Here is a 19,774-nt window from a genome sequence, read left to right as displayed (position 1 = left end):
CTGTGTTTTATAAATGAAGCCCTTTCTCTTGAATGAACAGCTGTATGCTTATAAATGAAGCCCCTTGTTTGAATAAACGGCACGGTCCGTATAATTTTCCCATATATTCCTTGATGGTATGAATACATCATAGCACAATAACATTAATATGAAACAAATTATTACAACATAAATTATATATGTATTATTATTATTGGGGTTTACATTTATAATGAGCCAGGGGGACCAATAATGATTGGTTTGCAGTGATCTGCCAACCAATCACGAGGGATTTTTCTTTTTTAAATGTAGTGGCTTCAGCCAATAGTGAGTGAGTAAATTCAAGTCTGGCCGTTGACTCTCTGGTTTCGCTGCTATTCATATGCAAATTAGAGGCGTCGCACCTCCGCGCGGTCTCTCAGCGGGGGGCTCTCCACCTACGTCATGGTTCGTTTACGACAATTTGTGGCACAGACAAACGCGACGTTCGCTGCCTCTAAATTGTCGAAAACTGCCGAAAATTAGGGAGATTTCCAGGAGTATACAGGCGTTTACGGGGTCGAAAATCCCACTTTTCATGCAGTGTATATCTCTAAAGAACATGTCTTCTTAGTAAAGAGTAATTGCCTGTTTTGTTATGTTTCAGAGGGGGTGTACTCGTTTATGCTGTGCACTATATTACTAAATACATATATATTATGCTAAATGTATACTTTTTCATACAAATACCATAGAAACCATATAGTTAAATTTTACCATAGTAGTGAGATGCCTTGAACTGTGGTTGCTACTATGGAAGACCAATGGTTAATTTTAATAATACTCAAACAGTCAGAGTATTTACATTTTACCATATCAAAAAATGAGGTTGTTACAATTTTTACAGATGTTACGGTTTTTGTTAATGATAATGAACATAATTTTACATCTGCATCCTAACTCAAGCTACTATGAAATGTGCATTTCAAAGAGACAAAACATGTAGTAATATTAAAGGAACACGCTGACTTTTTGGGACTTTATCTTATTCACCGTATCCCCCAGAGTTAGATAAGTCCACACATACCATTCTCATCTCCGTGCGTGACTCTGTCTGATGCACCCACCGCTAGCCTAGCTTAGCACAAAGACTGGAGTTAAACGGCTCCAGTTAGCCGACTGCTCAATAAGTGACAAAATAACGCCAACATTTTCCTATTCACATGTTGTGATGTGCATAGTTACATCGTGTACTAAGACCGACAGAAAAAAAGTTTAGATTTTCTAGGCCCGATATGGCTAGGAACTATACTATCATTCCTGCGTAATAATCAAGGAACTTTGAGCCATCCCATGAGCGCAATGATATTACACAGCACTAGGCTTGCTACGATAGTCGGTGTTGCCGGTGTTACCGGTGTTCAGACTCAACACCGCTTACATCACTTGCCCACCGTGGCACCGCCCACCGTCGTTTTTTTTTTTTTATCCTAATAAAATAATTTCGTTCAGTTAGAGAACAGACAATACAAATTAAAACTGAACGTGTCTGCTTAATAAAGTATGACCCGACCGTGAGTCTCGGCAGGAGTCATTCATCAGATTTCATTCATCATAGAGTGAGGAGCTGACTGAGATGATCGCGGAAGATTTGGTTTCAAAGCGAAACGTAAAAGCGCCTATTTAAGGGAGTTTGTCATTTGTTTTGTTGTTGTGTTTTTCAAATAAAATAATAGGCTAATGAACCCACAATTCAAGCAACCCGCAACCGAATTGGTGCTAATTCAAAACCGAATATAAAAATGTGCACGGCCGCACAGAGCGCGCATTGTTTCCTTTCGTCTGTGACTCCGTCTCCGAGTCCGACACTCTGAGATGACGTAATTTTTGCCGCGCACCCTCACGCTCGTTCGTTCTGACCATGGTGCGGACGTGTCGAGTATAAACAAGGGTTCGCGCACGAATTGTCATTCATTCATGGCGTGCGTCTCACACATAGACCGATCAATGCCTGATCAGTGCCCTGACTACTAGGGAACTGTTGAGACGCACCCATGGCCTCACAGAGCGCGCAATTATGGATGAACTTCATTCATGGCCTCACAGAGCGCGCATTTACAGACGAGCTGTCATTCACGGTGTGCGCGCGCACTGGTGCGTTTTCAGTTCAGTTTTCAGTTGCGGTCGTGTATGTTACTTTCGGTTAGATAGAATTAGTGATTTACAAGCCCCCGCCGGTGATACCGGTATTACCGGTGTTGTCACAAGTCGATTAACCAGTGGGAAAATTTCCTCACCGTCACATCCCTACACAGCACCTGAAAATAGGCTAACTTCCGTCGAAATAACCAAAGTGACAACGTGCTTACACAGAAAGAGTGCTGTGGATTATTTTCAAGGGCTGCGTAATATCATTGCTCCGTAGTATAATGACCTCTTATATGTCAAAAGATCAAAGAAAATTTGATTCCTTGTGTCATGACCCCTTTAGGGGGATGTGTTCGTGCCTCATGTGGTGCCTGATCAGAGCTGATCTGTTATCTCAGGATCAGGGAGAAGTATGGCATCGCTGTCTGAGTATGAGGAAACTTTGGGTTTGACCTGTGAACGGGTTCTTTAGTGCACTTTAGTGGTCTCTCAGTTGTACGTTCTCCAGTTGAATCTGTTTGTGTCCTGATGCAGGAGTAAATCGCAATTTGAACCAGTGCTGGAGCTCCTACAAGAACGTTTCTCTGTGAGAACGGGTACGGCCTGGCGACCTAAAGTGAACACATAGGGTGTTTCTTTGGAGAGACATTCACTCGTCTTCCGTTTTATCTGAGGGACAAGATGGATGAGAACTTTGTCCCATTTGTGTACCTTCCTGGGATGTATCTGTGGTCCTGGAAGGCTTCACAGGGCCTCCATTTATGTCGTTGAAGCCCCCTAGAGATTTCTGACTCTAAAGTTGATTGATGGCCTTAACATCCCTAAAATCTATTTGTAATTTGCAGGCCTTGTCGGTGAGTGCATCCTGTATGGATTTCGCTCCTGGTTTAGTAAAAGTCTTTTTGTGACCTATAGAGTATGTCCCTAAGGGTCTTCCTCTCTCAAGTTGTGGCCTTTTCGCATCTACTTTTAAGTCATAGGAGGATGAGAGACTGAACAGGATTTCGCCTGATTTACGTCGACCACACGATCCAGTGGTGTAAATCAGATCTGGCATTATTTGTTTTGGTGGCATCCCGCAGAAAAGGGCTCATGGCTACAAAACCAAAAGATGTTACATTGGGTAAGACACAGCACTGAGTGACCCTATGGAAGGAAACATCTAATTCCCTATTCAGGGAACCAGGGAGGCATACATAGACGACCTCAGCCATAATTAAGGGACAAAAATATAATAGAGACATGGATGAAGGATCTTTTGACTAGGACCATTAAACAACCAACCAGAATACACTCCAGCGACCACATAGCAATGTACCAAAAACAGCTTTGTGGTGATAAGTTTTGCACAATGTCCTTCTGCTGCTGTTACATCCACATGCAGAAGCCTCACTCTCTTCACATTTCTCCTCCTCATAACTGTTTGTTCTCTCTAGAAGACAGAGCCTGGGCCTTATGTAATGCAAATAAACTTCTCTCCCCACACGTTCCCCCAGAATTCATTCCATAATGTTCTCACAATAAACCCAAGGGAACTCCAAGGAATCTCTGGCATTCCAAACCGCCTCTGTCACAGTGGCCAAATTGAATCCTTTCATTTTCCTTCTATCTCTCTCTCTCTCCCTGTTTTTACAAGTAATATCGGAGGTTGTCCTTTCACAAGGGCCCCTATCTGATCTCCAAAGCCAGTATAGCCACTCGTTCCCAGTGTCTGAGAAAAAAATAGAGCAACAACATACAAAGACCAAATGTAATAAATGTTTTGCGTTATGGGAGTAAGAAATGAGGAACAGTTTTTAATTAAGCACAAACAAGACAACTGGGCCAATTCATATACTTCACATTAAAAGTATGCACTTTGCTTACTTTTGAGTAAAGCAATACAGTACGGTAGCATCAGGACATAACCTACTCGGCTACAGCTAAATTCAGTAACTGAAACTGAACTGATGATAACTAAATTAATTACTAAACTTTTACGTTTAAAAACAGCTGTGTGATGTTCACTGCACTGAACTTTTCTTTAACTTAAAAGGTTAACTTTGCTTATTATTTATACAGCATATTTTAATGTAATGTGCACTTACAAATAAAGGACACTGCACTACTTTACATGCATTAGGCACTGTGTGAATGTACTGTGTGTATTGATTTTGCCCTTCAGCATGAGTGTTATTGACTGCGATTATGCATTCTTATGTCAGCCAATGTGGAGGATGGTCTAAAGACTATATCAAACTTCCCCAGAATCTCACAATCAAGATCATCTCTGGTCCTCTCATGACTCGATGGACCCAGTTCACTTTAGCATTACTTCAATGGAAACTGATGATTACACATGTCAATGCATTTTGCAGTGCTCTTGTATAATTTGTTTCTGTGAGTGCATCAGTGCATCAAAAACAAAAGCCTCACCATTAAAGGGTTAGTTCACCCAAAAATGAAAATTCTGTCATTAATTACTTACCCTCATGTCGTTGGACACCCGTAAGACCTCCGTTCATCTTCGGATCAGTGAGTCGAATCATGATTCGGATGATGTCAAACCACCAAACTGTTGAAATTTGGCGATCCAAACTGCTGATTCGACTCACTGATTCATAACGCTTCGAAGCTTCATGATGCCGTGTTTTGAAATCGTCATCACTATACAAGTCGTTATTTAGGGGTTTTTTGCGCACACAAACTATTCTCGCCGATTCATAAAGTTATTTTAGAACCACTGTAGTGAGATGGACTTTGTAACGACGTCTTTAGTACCTTTTAAGGGTCTTGAGAGTGAACCGTGCATTGTGCCAATGGAGGCCTTTCAGAGCCATCAGATTTCAACTAAAATATCTTCATTGTGTTCCGAAGATGAACAGAGGTCTTACGGGTGTCCAACGACATGAGGGGAAGTAATTAATGACAGAATTTCCATTTTTGGGTGAACTAACCCTTTAAAAGCCATGACCCAAGCATACAATTATAATGTTTATTATGTATATTGCATATTATGTATAATTTGATGTAGCCTATAAAACAGATTTGCACTGCACTGTATTTTCCTTTTTTTTTTAAGTGATCCCTAGTATTTGTCTTCTCCTCCATATCTTTTAAACCAATCTTTTTTCTACCCTTCTAAGATATGACTTAATACTTCCTCTGCTGTCAAACATAGTATCCGTTTATCATAGCAAGTACAGTCCCTTCACTGCACTCATGTGTTTAACATCTTTCAACATTGACACTTCAACTGAAATAAAAACTTAAGCTTTCTCTGCTGTTTTGGTTAAAGTCTGTTAACTTTCAAACAGAAAGCAATTCTGTTTGGAGAGATTCTGTATTTGGACACACTACAAGAGATGGTTTTTGATGTGCAAATTTTCTCTACATCGTTTTAATTAAGATGTCTCTTTATACCTTAAATGGTATTGCAGCTCACTTCAAAACATGATTGTTTTAATGAGTTTGATATAATGCATTGATTTCCATTGAAGTGAATGCTTCAAGATGGCATGGCCATGATTTTTTAACCGTGTCACCATGTGAAATCTCTCTTAAAATGTCAAATACATCACACCAGATATCGAGAAAGCTACACAGTGTTATAATTGGGGCAACATTTATTAAGAATGTGACCAATATGTTTTCTTTGCTGCTTCATAGTTTGCTTTGTATCTCGGACAATGGGACCATAACGGGACAATGCAATGGTCAATATAGCATTCAGGTCATTGACTGCTGTTGTGTGTCAATTGTGTGTGTCTTTTGGCATGTGTGTACATGTGTGCGTGCAGAGGGGATTTGAATATGGAAGGACAGAGGGCATTGCATAAATAACAAGGCTAAACTGCTGGCTGACTGCATGCAAACATCGGTTGATTTGTCTCATCTGCTTTGACTCACATAAATCACATGCCTGCCATGCATACACAAGAGATATTTTAGTATAACACATGCACAAAACCGCAGTACTAAAACTACACACAGTTATGTAGATTATATTCTAAACTGATAGATGACCATATTTCAAGCCAATGAAAAACAAGGGGACTGGGGAGGATAAACATACATGCATTTGGCAGATGCTTTTATACAAAGTGACTTATACCGCACTGAAGGTATACAGCAGCACAACTTACTGTTTGAGTTACAGGAATACAGAAAGGTCTTTGACCAGTGGCATGATCTGAGTTATCAAGGCAAAGTACATCACATCTATGAAGGAGGACCTTTAAATGCCTACGTGCAACAGAGATGATGGGCAAACCCAACCCGTCCTATCTCTCCTCTATTCTCTCCAAATCACTTCCCCTCTCTCCTCTCGTGAGATAAGAGAAAGACTACATCCTTTGGGGAAGGAGCAATTAAAAATGTCTCAGTAAAAACCTGAGCCAAGCTGTTACACATAGCCAAAACGGTTTCCTTCTTGCTAGTTATGACTAGCTATGAAATAAATGAATGAATGTAGCATAGACGGAGAAGAGAATGCTTTGTGAATGGTCGCTAAAATGTTGTATAACAAAATTATAATTTAATTTATCCATTATTTCATATTTTTGTAATTGTAAATTCATATATTTTGCCACCTATATGCTGTATTAATCACTGTGTGTCAATTAGGGCTGCACAATTTGGGGAAAATATCTAATTGCGATTATTCTGGTTAAAATTGCAATTGCAATTTAAAATGCGATTATTATTTTATTTTATATTTACAAATGAAAAGTGTGTATACAGTGAGGAAAATAAGTATTTGAACACCACTGTGGTGCATGTCCACTGTGAGAGACATAATCTAAAAAAAAAGTATGGTTTTTTTAACTATTTATTTGTATGATACAGCTGCAACTAAGTATTTGAACACCTGTCTATCAGCTAGAATTCTGACCCTCAAAGACCTGTTAGTCTTCCTTTAAAATGTCCACCTCCACTCCATTTATTATCCTAAATTAGATGCACCTGTTTGAGGTCGTTAGCTGCATAAAGACACCTGTCTACCGCATACAATCAGTAAGAATCCAACTACTAACATGGCCAAGACCAAAGAGCTGTCCAAAGACACTAGAGACAGAATTGTACACCTCCACAAGGCTGGAAAGGGCTACGGGGAAATTGCCAAGCAGCTTGGTGAAAAAAGGTCCACTGTTGGACCAATCATTAGAAAATGGAAGAAGCTAAACATGACTGTCAATCTCCCTTGGACTGGGGCTCCATGCAAGATCTCACCTCGTGGGGTCTCAATGATCCTAAGAAAGGTGAGAAATCAGCCCAGAACTACACAGGAGGAGCTGGTCAATGACCTGAAAAGAGCTGGGACCACCGTTTCCAAGGTTACTGTTGGTAATACACTAAGACATCATGGTTTGAAATCATGCATGGCACAGAAGGTCCCCCTGCTTAAACCAGCACATGTCCAGGCCCGTCTTTAGTTTGCCAATGACCATTTGGATGATCCAGAGGAGTCATGGGAGAAAGTCATGTGGTCAGATGAGACCAAAATAGAACTTTTCAAAATAGAACGTGTTTGGAGGAAGAAGAATGATGATGAGTACCATCCCAAGAACACCATCCCTACTGTGAGGCATGGGGGTGGTAGCATCATGCTTTGGGGGTGTTTTTCTGCAGATGGGACAGGGCGACTGCACTGTATTAAGGAGAGGATGACCGGGGCCATGTATGGCGAGATTTTGGAAAAACAATATACTACTTCAAAATTCACTGTTTATATCCTTTTTGACTACAGCAGAGCACCGTACAGTTGTGCTTCGCTGTAATTTGGATGCTTTTTAAAGATCTAGACTTTTACTACTGAATTGCTGGCAAGTATTTACAAGAGCAATATATTTCATCACCGCTCAAAAAATAAAAAGAAGAAAAGCACGTAAACATTTGAAATGGGCCGTTATTACGGCAGCAATTAGGCCTATATATGTTAAAATAACCACAGCATTATGTAAATAAGAGGCTGTATTCACTTATTTCCGCTCATTTCTATGTGGAATAAAATGACCATTTATTTTGAGATAAAATACAAGACAGAAAAATATTTTAACTATAATGTGCGTCTATAAATAGTCCTATTTTCGAACCGATTTAAATAACTAAATAATAATTAGGATATTATTTTCCTATTCAATTAAATATGCATTTATACTTATTATACCATTAATATGACAATATGACATTTTATTTACAGCATACAATCATGTTATTGACCACATGAGCAGCATTCCCAGGTGCACAGGATCACAAAACTCGCTCCTCCACCGTGAACAAAGCACAACGAGTTATCACTGAGGTGGCCTGCAAATGTATTTTTTACGGACTTCCACGTGAGAAACAATTAACGTCCGAATAGGGCTTTAGATGCAGATTCTGTATTCAATATGCTGGCAGCTAAAGAAATCACTGCAACATCTCAAAGCTCCCGACTACATTCATTTACATCCAAACAACTTGACATCATTGTTATTGAATTGAAATGGGTCGGACTCGTCTCCTGACTGAGAGTAACATTAATCATGTTGTTATCCGATATTGTATTAAGCATAAAAACACAATTATTGGGTAAAATAGACATCATAATTAAATTTAAAGATTTTTTTAGGGCTGATGATCAACACAGATTTCCGGACTCACAAGGCCTTGACTCAATATGGTATTGATTAATTTGACAATTTTTCAGTTATTACGTGAACAGTTACTCTGTCAACTGGACAGAACTATCTACATTTACATCCACCCTTCTGGCACTTTTGTTCTCTTGCAGATGACAACCCAACAAACAACCGGCCATTTGCTAATCGAGCTTCTGAATGTGCCTTTCTGAACGTTTCAGCAACTCTGCTAAACTACTAGAAAGCGTGTATCCGCAAAGAATGTAGATAAACCCAGTTTCATTCATTCTCCCTCATAAATTCAAACCATGTCCACATCTGCTTCTGGTCACTGTGAACTCATTCACTTTAACTAGAAGTCTTACGATTTAAACAGAAGGCTACAAATTGCGATACGTCAGTTTGACAGTGCAGTTTACAATGCAGCTGTCATGTTTCTCTCCTTTAACGAAGACTTCAGAGAGCATTAAAGAAATCAGAGGTCAAGGATGTGATGGATTTACATTCAAGAAGAAAATTCATCCAAGCTTCACTGTCTGAAGGAGTAACGTGTCAAACACGGTGGTCTCCATTTTTAACACAGACTTGCAGAGTAATCCAGTGTTTACAAAGAAACACACAATGCATGAAGGAATTTGCTTAAGGCCAGAAGAGAAATGGCCCCCCTGGGTTTCTCCCAAGGTTCTTGTTTTCCCACTACTGTCCCCTGATGGAGTTGTGGTTCCATGATGCCACTGTCAGCATTGACTTGCTTTTTGGGGGCTTAATAGAAAAACAATATTATTATCGATCTGACTGTACTGACAATATCAGATGAGAACAAAAACTTGACCTGAAATGATCTGGACAGAGACACCATTATCTTCTGCCTTAAGAATTCATTTTATAATTAGTCTGAACTAGGGTTGTGCCGATGGATGATGGAGCGTCACCATCGTGATGCCACGCCCCCCATTGCGAGTCTTGTTGTGAGTGTGACGCACACTGAATCCTCTTCTATAGTTAAACTAAAAACTTTGCAGTGGTTGCTCTGTAAATTAAATTTAGAATATAACTAATGCATATATTCTATTTTAAATACTGTAGTCTATGCCAGATATAGCCTACATTTTGAAATAATAAACAAGGTTCAAACATCCATTTCATAAGCATGCGTGTTTATTTCAGCACTTCCGTCAGTGGAACAACACACTACAGCCTGTAAAACATTTAAACAATTATCAGTAAATAATGGTAACCTAAAGAATATAAGAAAATTAAATATTTGTTTTAAAAAATTGTTTCATTTCCCCTCAAAGATGCGTCATATACCGCTCTGTGCGAGATGAAACACGAGCTGGATAGACACCTTCTCAAATATCTTCGTCTTCATGTGTTCTCCTGATGTTGCAAAGCAACACTTGTTGAAAAAAGTTCTGAAGAGCGAATTTTATCTTCCACAGGGTCAAGACATTTAAGCTATGTTTGATTATTCACTGGCAGAGAAAACGAAAGTAAAATAGCCTGTGTGTGTGAAATGCGCTATTCAAATAAACTTGACGCGCCTTACCAAGTCTAATAACACGCAGAAACTGTGTTAAATAAAATTAAGTAAAAAGGTAGCCTATTCGTCCTACAGTGTTTTTCTACTTTCCCATAGTAAAGGACGTGAATGTGTATAATAGACTTAATTATAAACAAACGAAAGGAAGAAACGTTTATAATTCCCTGCGAAAATGGGTGCGACGCGAGTGAAGATTTGAGAAAAGAAACGAGATGTATGTCCATGTGGGATAAAATGGACTAACTGGCCTATTGTTAAAATTCACGGAAATCGCAAAACAGAATAAAAAAGCTGACAAATCTTAAATTGGGCTCAGCCTCTCTCATTCGGCATGAATCCATTCATGGCTGCAAATTTATTTCCTTTGTAAACAAAGCTTTGTGCTTCACTCGGTATTATTCACGTAAAACATCATTAACATACAAAACACTGGGTTAGTAACTAAATTATAGTTTTGAAGTAGAAAATAGTATTTATGTAAAGAGATATTAAAATAAAAGGTGCACAACTCTTCTTAAGTTGAAGGAAGCTACTTTTTTCCCTCACAACATAGCGCGGATGAGTCATTATTTGGGTTAGTAAAATAACGAAATTATGTCGTTTTTAGGTAGAAAATAGTAGCCTATTTATGTAAAGAGATAGTAACATACAGATATAGTAAATTATTTATTTGTATTTATAAAAAAAAACGACGATATCATCGTCTATCACAATGTTTTACTGTAAACATCGTCAACTGCCAATTTAGGAGGCAACGCCCAACCCTAATTTGAACTGAATTGAATCAACATGTTACTGTTGCAGTTTACATCTCGTGTATTTCAACAGGGCATATTGCTTTATATTTAAAATTCTTTTTAGTTTCTTAAAGTGCCTCTATAATGCTATTTTAAAATTTCCCAATTTAGTTTTGGAGTCTCCAACAACAGGTTTACATGCATCAAAGGTCAAAAAAACACGTTCATTTTCTCATAATATGCATTGCACATCACCACAATGTTCAATGATTCTCAAACAATGGATGAATCAGACTCTCTAAATCCCTCCTTTCCTCGAGCCTACTCTGCTGTGATTGGTCAAATGGCCCAGTCTGTTGTGATTGGTCTACAGCGTAGAACGCGTATTTCGGAAACAAACCTCCATTACCATAAACTGTACTTCAGCTCCATCCGGAGCATTAAGTATTGCACACCATGTCTTTTTTCTAATGGGGTTTCTGTAATGCCCAACATATGATGCGTGATAGAAACACAAGACAATATATGCAAACTCGCATCAAACTTCACTCAACAGAAGCTTCTAAGCAAAACAGGCATAACCAAACAAACCCAGATCATGGATTCGAAAACAGACCTCAATAACAGAACAAAGATGTCTGCTGTGCTGATATACAACAGTTTCTTTGAAACTGGCCTCTGGCGCTATATAAATAAATGGGCCTTAACTTAAGTCCCAATAAGCTTGGTACACACTTTTCTTTACCTGGTTGGTCTGCCATGCTGAAATACAGAAATTCCTAATATTTTGAGCTGTGTAATTAATTCAAAACATACTCTTGTTTGAAAGAGACTATTATATTCCAAGCATTTTTACATCAGTGCTTCCCACACATTGACTAATTTGTGGCGGTGTGCCACAGAATCAACACCGGTCGCCACACATTTAAATCTCACGCCAAACCTGCTTTTGATATGAAAGTCTAAGCTTTTAAAATTGAATACGAAATTAAAACAATAAATAGCGTTTTGGGGCTAATGTGGCATAACAGTTAAAGCCAGAGGCGTTGAAAAACAGAGTTGCGACATGCTCTCATCTCCCGCCGGCGCACGGTCACGTGGTTCATGGAGCTTCTAAACAAACCAGCGCTCTATCAATGCATTTGAATGGCTTAAGCGGATACACAACAGTTTTAACTATACAGGTATTTGCAGCATTTTTTTATTAAGTCAACCATATTTACAGGATCATTTTATTATTGATGGAGATACAACATTGTTAACATTAATGAAACATGTTAATGTTTTTCTTGTATTTAGCCCTCATTGCTTACTAATTGGTCACACTCACTCATTGGTGGTCAAATGTGACCACACCTTAACTATTTTAGTTTAATAATATTTATTGAATATTTTGAGGATATCTTTTGGTACTAAATAGGCCTACTATCTGTGCAATAATTATGGTCCATTATTGACCACTTAAAATATGTTGTATTATTTATATTACAATTAGTGTAGTAATTAAGGTTAAAATAGAGAATTCCAAATTAGAGTCATTTTGGGCTGGAAAAATCATCATTTTCATTTGTAAAGCCATGGTTTACCCACTAGGTGCTTGCATGGCTCTTTAATAAATATACATGTATCTAGTCTGGTTGCTCAAAGAAGTATTGCAGATCATAACTTCTTACTTATTTTTAGGTTTTGCATTTGAATAAATATTTAGACATGATCAAACACTAGATTTCTTTAAATGTGACATTTTAAAAAGCTAATAACTTACATCCGAATGTGTTTAATGATACTTATATAAGCACACACAAGTGAATATTAATGAATGCACGCAAATATAATTTAACCCAAGAAAAGTTTAAAATAGTGCTAAAAAGACAAACTTATTTTCCTTATATGTAAAGTAGGCTATTTACATATGAACTGATACTGACTCAAGATTGAAAGATCGATATTTGTGCCAATCACAAGCCCCCGCCCACCACCACAAATTGGTTTCTAACCTGTGAGAAACACTGTACATGTTAAAAATACATTCAGAAGTGAAGTGGTGTAAACTAACTTTAACACTTAAACATTCCCTCGACACCTCCAATACCATCCAGAACACTTTTCCAGATCTTTAGCGTTACACGCTCCAGGTTTCCCGGAGGTATCTGTCCTTAAACGCCTTGCAATAAACAAGCTGTTTATAAAGTCAGCCTGCCAGAAACAGTACAGCTGTTTACAGAATACGGACATGAGGTGGAATTCAGGACACTCTCAAGCATGTTGTACTACTGAGACACTTCTTCTCAAGCAGCCATCGCTAAGACTCCCACAAAAAGGTCATTGGCTGATCTAAACTGGACACTATTTATACCCAGAGTCACTGGTTAGCTGTTAGATGTTTAACATTCCATTAGACTGTACAGGGCATTTCCCATGTGTCACTGGGGCTGTGAGAGAAACCCGATCACACAGTCAAATTCCTGAGCATCCTGTAGACATCAAACTTTTCTTATTTAGTCCAAATCCCATCGATGGCACAAGTAGTGCGCCCGAAGTGGCAGAAAGCCGATGTACGAATACAAAAGCACAAATACAATGATTTGCGACACCAACATTGTTCACTACAATAAGCGCAAAAGAGAACTGGTCAAATACACTCAGAATAAAGTGGAAATGCCCACATTGGCGAGTATTCACATAAACACAGTCGGTATGTCCTTAAAGGGATAGTTCACCCCATAAATGATCCCATGATATACTCACCCTCAAGTCATCCTAGGTGTATATGACAATCTTCTTTCAGATGAATACAATCAGAGTTATATTTGAAAAAAATGTCCTGGCTCTTCCAAACTTTATAATGGCAGTGAATGAGAGCCCCAAATTTGAAGACCCAAAAAAAGGTGCATCCATCCATCATAAACGTACTCCATACGGCTCCAGGGGGGTTAATAAAGGCCTTCTGAAGTGAATCGATGGGTTTGTGTAAGAAAAATATCCATATTTAACACGTTATAAAGTAAAAGCTTCAGGCGGACCACCTTCCGTATTCAACTCCCAAAGAAAGTGTAATGCCTCGCGCAGTTCATAAAGCTTACGCTATGTTCATAAGTTGAATACGGAAGGCAGTCCGCCGGAAGCGAATAACCTGTTAAATATGGATATTTTTCTTACAAAAACCCATCGGTTCCCTTCAGAAGGTCATTATTAACCCCTCGGAGCCGTGTGGATTACTTTGATAATGGATGGAGTAAATCATGAGGTTATTTAAATTTTTGGGTAAACTATCCCTTTAAGTGAATGTAATCCGCTGAGAGAAAATCAAATGTGTATCAGTATGTTGGATACGTGTATTAGGCCTTAAAGTGACAGTAGCCTAATATAACTGCTGCTGCATTAATGTTAATCAAACAACAAAAGAAAACGAGAAAAACTCATTGCTCTTGACTGAATAATTCTTTAGCTTTAATAAGGATCAATGTATCATACAGTGACGACTATGTAGTGTTATATTTTCACATTTGATTATTCAATTTCTGTAATATTTCTATAACTATATTGAGATATACGTTGTTATCGTGGTCTGATCGCTCACCACTAAATGACAGGTCCTCATGCTCTCAAATAGGCATCAACTGACTGTAATTTATTTTGCACCATCAGAGTTCGATGCAGTTGAGAGCAGTAATAAGCAGTCATTTTTGTCTTGTAAGGTTGTTACACAAACATACCAGTCAACGTTTATATTGAAGTCTTAAAGGAGACATTGAATGTTTAATTTAGGGGGTTAAAGTGACCTATCATTTCTAAATGATGACAGTTTTGATTTAAAAATCCTTTTAACATTATAAGTGAACCTAAGGAGAAACGAGACAAAAAGAAAATGCAGTTCACAACACCTTTAATGACCTTATGTACATTCACAGTTCGCTCATGTGAATCGTTAACATGCTGTGCCGGGAAAGGCCGTTTGCATGGTGAAGAACAACAGATTGACTGATGGTTGAGAGCAGTAGGAGCATCTCTGTGAGAGACTGCTTCTACAAGCATATATCATTACCTTCAAATCAATTAAGTGCACTTTATTTTGCAGTCCTGTTTCGCATACTATACTTACTGTAGTAATGACACTAACTAGGTACTGATGCTGAATCTACCCCTAAACCTTAACTTAAACCATGTAGTTACCTTAAACTACTCCTTACTTTTGTGGGTAAGTACACTGCAAGTACATTGAAAGTGCTTATACTGTAAAATAAAGTGCAACCAGGCTTGTTATAGCCTTTTCCTGATGAGAGTGCTCAACTGTCTTTACCGTCTCAAAAATTTACTACTGACCAAACACGATCACAAGGGAACACACACACACTGTTCAGAGACACTTCAACAGAAACCAGAAACTTGGGAGATTCTCCCAAAGTCAGAAACCAGTGGATGACAGCACGTCCCAACAACAGGTTTTATGTTGCTCTATGATCGATGATCATACACGTCAATTCTCATCCTTCATTTCTCAACATGCTTCCTTTCCCGGATCAAATGTGGAAGGTGCTGTCACAGGCATGAAAACAGCCACCCACTTTCTTTTTTGACAGACAGCCATTTAAACAGCCCTGCTTCTTCATTTAAAATGCCTTTGATGCACTAAAGATGAGTATTTGTTCTTGTAAAAAGGTCTTTAGTCAGAAAATGAACCAGAATGGAAGGATGCAAGTACTCACCCACTTCAGAGACCAACCCTTTCAGATATACCATCCTTGCCCAACTCACTGTAAGCCAGAATGTTTTCTAGTGCCCTTTAAATCTGTGCATCCAAGTCCGCACAGACTCTCCTTTGCTTTTATTTGAAACCGTTGTTGAATCTGCGCTTTAAAATGATACTTCCAACCCAGAGCAAGCAGAGAGCGTCTGTGCCAGAGCCTGGATTTCAGCTGACTGTGCTGGAATCAAAGCTGTTGACATTGCTCCCTCCCTCTCTCACATCGCTCTCTTCTCTCTCTCTCTCTCTCTCTCTCTCTCTCTCTCTCTCTCTCACTCACTCACTCCCCTCCCTTTCCTCTTCTCTGGAATCCTGGTTTAGCACATGACAGCATGCATGTGTATATCTGTAAACCAGCATGAGAAGAGATGAAGTGAGAAGGAATGAGTCTTGCCGATCTTCACATTCCCACCCCAGGCTGTTATTTAAAAAAAAGCTGGAGATATACAGAACTATATTCATGCATTTCCTCACCTGCGTGAGAGAAACATTGGGATTTTATACATCTGAGGTAAATGGGGGGCATGACCCACCAAATCTCAGCTAAACATGTCAAGTTCACATGGTTACATCCTTATTATGCAAGCCAACATTGCAAGTAGATCACTTGCATTCGTGAACTTCAGGAAGACGTGTTTTAAACAAAAGTGAACAGCTGAATCCCTTCACGAAGGCCCATCCACTAGTCGAAGGGAAAATGCAATGGTCAAGGAAGTAATGTAATCATTTATGGTCATGTGACCCAGGGTGACGTCCTCACGATTAATTTTAAATCTAGATATGGCGGGAAAGTTGGAGTTAACATATAAACAGAATAAATCAAGTGCAGTCATGACAACTCTCGGGATGTATGCATTCCCCTCCAATCCCGCCCCCCCTAAAGCAGATCTAGGCAGGTGGTGCTGGGGATGTAGAGGGCTAGATAGAGAACTTGCAGGGTGCACAGGGATCGTTTGGATGCGTTGAGGTAATATAGGGAAATAGTAATGAATTAGAAATGCACCGATCAACCGGCCAGGGACCTTTACCGCATGCTCGGCACGGGCCGGTAAGTCTTGCGTCTTACAGATTCCGAGCCGGTCCGTTTTGTTGCTAGCGGCAAAGGCAATAATGTCAGCTGCATGTTCTTGCTCTCTTCTCTCTGTATAAATGACATACGCCCGCCTCACACTCATTTGCTCCGGTCAAATAGAGCTTGTATTGCACATACATTTACTAATTCTCACAAGTTTCTAGGGTTGGGCATCGTTTTGATTTGAACGATTCTGATTCCGATTCCGATTCTTAGTTTCGATTACGGTTCTTTTTGATTCTCGATTCCGATTCTTTGAGGGGTGGAGTCACAACATGTACAGGCTCATTTCACAGAGGAAAATTGTATTTTGATTCAATAATGAGTTTTAGTTTTGGGACTTTCTCCGCTGGCATTTTCACTTGCTTTGCTGCAAAGGTGAATGGAGTTTCACACCGAGTCCCGGTTTAACAATAGCATTACAGCAGTCATATTAGGACTGCTACTAGCGTGGGCAATTTGCGTATAGCTACATTTATCTACGAGGGGGAAAAATTATTTCAGTAACGTTGTTGTTCACCACAATTCGCAATTTGGTCAAAGGCTTTATTACATTACAATCACTCACCTGATTATGATGAGGTGGGATAATGTTAGTTCACCCTGAAATGAAAATAAAGCCATCTTTTACTCACCCAGCTGTTGTTCAAATGCGCGTGTTCCTGTGTGTGGCGTGCGCACACCAAGCCGCAGTAGCCTCGTGCAATATTATCATGACAACCGGTAAACAATATTCACTTAAGAAGGTTATATTATTAGTATTTTTTCTTATCATATACGTTATAGAAAAGACGAGAATCGCATTTTTTTCTATTGAGCTTGATTTCTCAAAACGGTGCATGTGTGCTTATCCTGGGTGCAATGACAACAGTGCGAGTTATTATAGTAGGCATGAGCGCCGGTGGCTGCTGACGGCTCATAGTGCACACAGAGGAGCGCACTCAGAATAACGGCCGAGCTCAGTGTTTTGACTGAATAATACGGTTTTTGTGTCTCGCAAAACCTTATAGTGTGCCCACTGAACACTTTCCATATGGCGCGCGTCTCCCTGTATCGTCGCGTGATACATTTGTTTATTTTTTGTAATGTTTTAGCTGATCGCCATTCACTGCCATAATAGGAAGGAGCGTGTGCAGGAACAGTTTTTTAAATGTCTTAGGACATAGGGCACTGGGACAACATCAGGGTAAGTAAAAGAAGGCTTTATTTTCATTTCAGGGTGAACTATCCCTTTAATAACGTCGGTTAGCGCAGGGTTGCCCGAGGAGGACAGACCTGCGCAGCCTTTCAAACACGCTACACTCGTTAATTTATACACCACATATTTGTAGTGCATCCTCCCGTGCAAGAAATAAGTTTGTCATATGTGTTGCACTGTGCCGACCCAGGCTTTTTTTTAAAAAGTGAAATAAAGCCACACTTTTGAGCGCCGCTTACCGTGCTCCATGGCTGCAACAGAACAAACGGGCGCGGCAAGCACTTCCGAAAACTTGCGCGTTTGGAACCGATGATCGGAAACGAAAACAACATTTCTAAACGATTCCAATGGCATCGTTATTTTTTAAACGGTTCCAAGTTGGAACCGGTTCTCGATGCCCAACCCTGCAAGTTTCGCACTCACACCAAAAGTGCACACACTTCTGATCTATATAAGTGGAGCGCACAAGCTGCCTCTTGTGAGTCAGCTTGTGAGTCGTAAGTACCAAAATGTGTGGCCCGTATTGGCAAGTATTCAGTTAAACATAGTCCGTTTTAGAACGTAGTTGAGAAAGATAATGCATATTGTGTAACAGTATATTGGGTCCATGAATATACTCTTAAAGTAACAGCAATCTAAAATTCCTGCTGCTGTCTGTCAGGTTAATCAAAGAACAAAAAGACATGTAAAGCTAATAATGAAATTACATGGTCTTTCATTTACTATCTTCGCCAAGTGCGCTCCAAATGGCTTCATTATGACACACAAGTGCCCTGCTCCCTCCACTTCAAGGGCTCTGCCCTTCCTAGGGAGAAGGGCACAGGGATGCTCACTTCCAATTGGAATTTGACCAGAATAAGTTGCTAAGAATAAGCTAAGAATAAGTTCAGCACAAATATATTTTCACAATGTATTGTGCCCTGACCGCTTTAGGGCGCATTTAAAACACTCTGAGCATTTGACAGGAAAGAATGCGTAAGCTCATTTAAGAGGGTGTGGAAAAAGCCATTCTAAATTTTAAATATAGCCACAAATGGCACTAATGGCTTATCTAGACAGTACAATAATGCAATGGTCATGTCTCTTTTTAAATTATGCATTTAAAATAAAAATACTTATTTTAGGTGTCTCTTTATAGAAGTATCAGTCTGTGTATTATATTAAAAGACACATTTTTCTCTTCATATTAACTGGATACCAATACAATTGAGTTTTAAACAAATGTTTTCAATATCATTAGAATAAATATACGTATATTAAATTATCTAAGCATTTTGGAGACTGCATGTCTATACTATAGCTTAATATTGTATTAAGCTATAGTGGATTTCTATGCATTTTATGACTACAAATCATTTTATCGAACCATTACACAGTATTTAATCTATGCGATCTAAAGGGATTTCTTATCCTGTGGCTCTATCTGGTGGACAATCTTCACGCAGAAGGAACTAGATGAAATATTCTGAAGGACATCAATCCACAACATGACTTGGGATACAGCCTGGAATCATAAACACACCAATCATAATCCCAAAGGAGACCAAATCCTCACCAAATCATGTATTTATACAACAAAATATTCTGGGGGCCATGAAAGTTGTGTGAAAATGATAAAAAATTCTGGCAACTTTTTTTGTGAAAGGAAGTGTGTTCCAATAGGTTTCGCTATGGTAGCGAAATTAGTACTGAGGATCTTGCAATTGTACTGTTATTACTTGACTCCTGACAATTTGGTATCATGACAAACACTAGTTCTTTAAACACATGTA

At 39.1% G+C, this 19,774-nt stretch overlaps 1 protein-coding gene across 5 annotated transcripts in view; it reads right to left on the bottom strand.

The window, feature by feature from the left end:
- daam2 (dishevelled associated activator of morphogenesis 2) overlaps positions 1–19,774 on the bottom strand; it is a 143,450-nt gene that overhangs the window by 101,869 nt on the left and 21,807 nt on the right. For 2 of the 5 annotated variants that reach the window (XM_079832458.1, XM_079832460.1), the window contains exon 1: positions 15,695–15,988. The exons of 1 other annotated variant lie outside the window; for it this stretch is intronic. The gene's annotated coding sequence lies outside the window, so the exon portion shown is untranslated. Of the gene's footprint in view, positions 1–15,694; positions 15,989–19,774 lie in introns of those variants that run through there. 2 more of the 5 variants (XM_079832456.1, XM_079832459.1) reach the window with 1 other exon arrangement.

The sequence above is a fragment of the Gobio gobio genome (genome assembly GCF_949357685.1).
Source record: "Gobio gobio genome assembly, chromosome: 13".
Classification (NCBI taxonomy): Eukaryota; Metazoa; Chordata; class Actinopteri; order Cypriniformes; family Gobionidae; genus Gobio; species Gobio gobio.
Note: the sequence above shows the minus strand (reverse complement) of the source record. Positions and strands in the feature narration are given on the sequence as shown.